The sequence below is a fragment of the Cnephaeus nilssonii genome, assembly GCF_951640355.1.
Source record: "Cnephaeus nilssonii genome assembly, contig: SCAFFOLD_139, whole genome shotgun sequence".
Lineage (NCBI taxonomy): Eukaryota > Metazoa > Chordata > Mammalia > Chiroptera > Vespertilionidae > Cnephaeus > Cnephaeus nilssonii.
In genome coordinates, this window is record NW_027645552.1 from 51,088 (window position 1) to 56,235 (window position 5,148).

The following is a 5,148-nucleotide window of genomic DNA, read 5'->3' on the forward strand; positions in this document are numbered from 1 at the left end:
GCACACCTCAACTGTCCCGTGTGCTTTACTTTTCCTGATTCTCATACTGCTTCACCGTTTTTGTGGGAGCACTTTCGCCGCCAGGGGGCTGCTCCTGTAGATACCAAGCAAGAGGGAAACATCAATCATGAGGTAGACATGGAGTCATGGATGTGCAGTGGTGTTGTTCATTTTCAGTCTTGCCTTTTGCCTTCCTTTGTTTTGTGACATGTTCTCCTTATTTGCTTGTGTTTGCTTCATGTATACTTTTTCAATTCTTTTCTTTGGATGTCCTTGAGCCATTGTTTCAGGTCTCTTTTAGTTTTACTGATATTTATGAGTGAAATGAATTGATTTCGCTTCCATGCTTTCCCCATTTCCGTAGTCTAGCACTATTAATAATGGCATTGATATTTTTCCTATGTGTTAAGGAGGGATTTTCAACATTCCAACTTTCCCTTTGTTTGCCTGTTTGTTGCTGTGCTTTGCAGTATGTTCCCTCAGCTTCCGTTTTTTTTTTAAATTTCTTTATTGATTGAGGTGTCACATACTTGTTCTCATCCCCCCATTCCCATCAGCTTCTGATTTTGTATGGCTTTACCCTGGTTTCCCAGTTTATTTGCTTGTTTATCTGCCTAGTTGTTACTTTATTACTTTGTTTGCTCATGTATTTGTGGAATTGCTTTTTATTTCTTTTCTGGCTTCTTAAGTTCCTCATATGGTTTTCATGTAGTTTCTTATTTATTGGTTTACTTATTTACATGCCTACTCATTCAGTTGCTTAGGTGATTACTTTTTCATTACTTATTTCATGTATTTACCTTCTTATGTACATCATAATTCACTTTTTTACTTCATTACTCATTTACTTACTTACCTACTTACTTACTTACTTACTTACTTACTTTGTTAGTTATTGACCTATTTGTTGCCTTGTTCACTTTTTTCCTTTTTCCTGGTTCATTTATTTATATTTAATTTGGCTTATTTTTTTAATGATATAGGTATTTCTTCATGATTTCTGAATACTTAATGTCTCACTTTAAACATTGCTTATTTAATTTATGCATTTGTTCATTTATGTGTTTTCCAATTTACTTCTTTATTGATTTATTTGCTTATTTATTTCCTTCATTATTTGCAAAATATTTTCCTTTTCTATTATTTACTTGGTTTTGATTATTATTGATTTCTTCTTTCATGTTATTACGCTGTTTGTATTCCTTTGGCATTTATTTTTTACTTACTTGGCCATTGTTTATTACTGCCTTTCTTGTTACTGTCTATTATTCATCTTTTCTTTATTATTTATTTAATCATTTATATGTGATTTGTACGTAGTGTACATTACTTCCTGTTCATTTATTAGTTACTGTTTTCTTAGTATTTACTTTCGATTTATTATTTATTACTTACTTGTTATTTTCCATTTTCTTCCTTATACTTTCTTAATTACTTCCTTGTGCATGACTTGATGTGTATTTGCTCATGTGTTACCTATCTCTTATTCCCTTCTTTGGTCTTTCCTTGTTACTTAATTGCTGGTTTCCACTGTACTTGCTTGCAAATTTATTTAAGTAAATGCTCTTTGCTTGTTTATGTGTTACTTTAACTGTCATTTACTTACTTATGTATTTTAATAGTATTTCCTTACTTAGTTATGATTTTAGGTATTATCTACTTATTCAGTTTCTTACTTATTATTCGGTAATTTTTAAAAATAGTTATTTACTAACTTAGTTGCTTAATTAAATTTTTTCCTGTAGGTTTTTAAAATAACTATGTAATTTTTGCTTGTTTTATTCTTTACTTACCTAGGATTTGCTGTTTATTTGTCAATGTATTATTTACTTCTTTATTATTTATTGTTTACTTATTAATTTTTTGTTATGTACTTACTTATTATTTACTTACTTATGTATTTATTGCCTTACTTATTTTCTTAGTCATTTATTTGCTTATGAAATTGTTAACTTATTTTGTGATGTAACTTATTTTGTGATGTACATACTTATTTACTTATTCATTTCTTTATTGACTTTAATATTTGCATGCTTATGTACTTAATTAAGTATTTACTAACTTTTCTACTTACCTAAGTCCTTTTCTTTTTTTGGTCTACTTAACTAATTACTTTTCAACTTACTAATTTCTTATGTATTGATGTACTTATGTGTTTACGTATTTGTGTGCATATTTATTACTTTACTTACTTTTTCAATTATTTATTTAACTTTTTATTTATCTATTTATTTTTCTGTTTATTTACTTTCCTATTCGTTATGTCACTTGATGATTACCGTTCTTATTTGTGTGTATCTGGTTTTACTTTTTAATTTTTTCCCCCATTCCGTTATTTAGTTATTTACTTTCTGCATGACTTAGTTATTTCTTTGCTTGCTTGCTTGCTTGCTTGGTTACCTACCTACTTATTTCTTTGCATTCTTCTTTGCTTTTTAGAGTACTTTTTGATTTTCTTTTCCTTTACTTCTTTATTCACTAATTTCTTTGCTCTTTCACTTATTTATTTAATTATGTAATTAATAATCACTTAATTAACTTATTTACCTACGTTTTCTTTTTTTGTTCACTTATTCATTTCTTTACTTATTTATTTAACGTTCCATTTGTGTATTTATTTACTTGTCTTTGTAGTTCATTAGCTGTTTATTGGCTTTTCATGTACTTAATTATTCATTGTGTACTTATTACCTTATCGCGTTATTTATTTCCTTGTTTATTTAATTAATTCTTTCAATATTTATTTGGTTTTTTATTTACTTATATATTTACTTGCTTATTTCCCTATGTCTCTTGTTACTTATTTCCTAATTCAGTTAGTTATTTACTTATTTCTTTACTTATTTGTTTAATTAGGTCTTTATTTTTTGGTCACTTATCAAGTAATTTATTTAGTTGCTTATTTGATTTCTTTCTCATTAATTACTTAATGAAATTACTTACTTATTTGTGTACTTACTCATTACATGATTAATTTATTTACTTGCTTGTTTAGATATCGATAAATTAAATAGCTAATTTGTTTGTTTTGTTTCCTACTTAGTAATTTATTTACTTGCTTGCTTATTTATTTCCTTATTTACTTATGTGGTTGGTTAGTTATTTATTTGTTTATTCACTTACTGAGACACTCGTTTGTTTATTTCATTGACCTCATTACTTATTATCGTTTTTATTGACTGACTTGTTCATTCATTCATTAATGTATGTAATGATGTATTTACATATTCATCCATTAGATTTACTCACATGTTTATTTGCATAATTACGTATTTATTTACATAATCATTTATTTACTTAGTTAATCATTTATGTAAGTGCTCATTTGTTCATTCAGGGATTCCTTTATTTACTTATCTAATTATTTATTTATTTCTTTTTTAGGTTACTTATGTTGTACGCTATTTATCAATTTGAGTATTTAGTGAACTATTTTTGTTTGCTTTTTGATTGATTTACATTTTTACTGATGTATTCATTTCCATATGTGCTTATTCAGTTATTTACCTGCATACCTATTCATTTACTTATGTATGCATGCACTTATTCATGTACATGTCTGTTTTCATATTTAATTGTTTACATATTCATTTCCTTATCTTTGTCTTTCGTTTATGTATTATTTACTTATCTACTACGTATTTGCTAATTTCTTAATTTACTTATTTACTGATTTGTTTCTTATTCATTATTTACCTCCTTGTTAATTAATTCTTATTTACTTTGTTATTTCTTATTTCTAATATTTTTATTAATTACTTTGTATTTGTTGTTTATCACTTACTTTGTGTTTATTATTTATTTCTGAGTAAGCATTTATTTTCTCAATTATTATTTATGTTTTATTTGCTGATGTATTTCTTCTTTTTTTATTATTATTTTGTTACTTGCTTATGTATGATTTCCTTATTCCTTTTGTGCTTATTCATTTACTTATGTATCTTTTCAGTTTCTTTTCATTTACTCGTGTAATTATGTTATTATTTGTTTAGTTATGTATAATTTTCTTAGTTATTTCTCTACTAGAGGCCCGGTGCACGAAATTCGTGCACGGGGGGGGGGGGGCAGCGGGGAGTGTGTCCCTCAGCCTGGCCTGCACCCTCTCTAATCTGGGACCCCTCATGGGATAACCAGCAGTTGGACATCCCTCTCACAATTCAGAACTGCTGGCTCCTAACCGCTCACCTGCCTGCCTGATTGCCCCTAACTGCTTTTGCCTACCAGCCTGATTGTCCCTAACTGCTCCCCTGCTGGCTTGATTGCCCCTAACTACCTCTGCCTCGGCCCACACCTGGTACCCAGGATTCCCTCCTCCAGCTGACCACAGGCACCCAGGATCCGGGCTTCTCTCCCTCTGGTCAGCCATAGGCGCCCAGGCTGGCTACAGCCTTAGGGGATGGTGGACAGGGGGCTTCGCCTGTGCTGCAGCTGCAAGTGCTGGCGCCCAGGACTGCAGGGTGGGCGGCTTCTTTGTCTCCCAGGCCACAGCCAGCCACAGTTACTGGTGCCCAGGTCCGCAGGGTGGGTGGCTTCTCTGTCTCCCAGGCCACAGCCAGCCGCAAGTGCTGGTGCCCGGGACTGCAGGGTGGGCGGCTTCTCTGTCTCCCAGGCCACAGCCAGCCACAGGTACTGGTGCCCAGGACCGCAGGGTGGGCGGCTTCTCCATCTCCTGGGCTGCAGCCAGCCTCAGGTACTGGTGCCTGGTTTCTCCGTCTCCCCAGGACATGGGGCGGGTGGACCTGAGGCTTCTGAGGCTGGCTGCAGCCTGGGATCATGGGACAGGCAGCTTCTTGGTCTCTGTGGCTGCCGCCAGCCTCAGGCGCTGGAGCCCAGTTTCTCCGTCTCCCCAGGACGTTGGGCAGGCGGACCTGAGGTGGCTTCTTGGTCTCTGTGGCTGCAGCCAGCCTCAGCCTCAGGCGCTGGCGCCTGACTTCTCCAACTCCCAGAGACCTGGAGAGGCTGGGGGGCGGGGCTGCCGCCATGTTTTCAGTTTAATTGCATACTCACTCAGATTGAATGGTGGGCGTGGCTGGTGGGCGTGGCTTGTGAGTGTAGCTGAGTGATGATTTGCATACTATATTATTAGATAGATAATCTGGTGTTTATTATGTATTTACTCTTTACTTAGGTATTGTTCATTACTTTGTT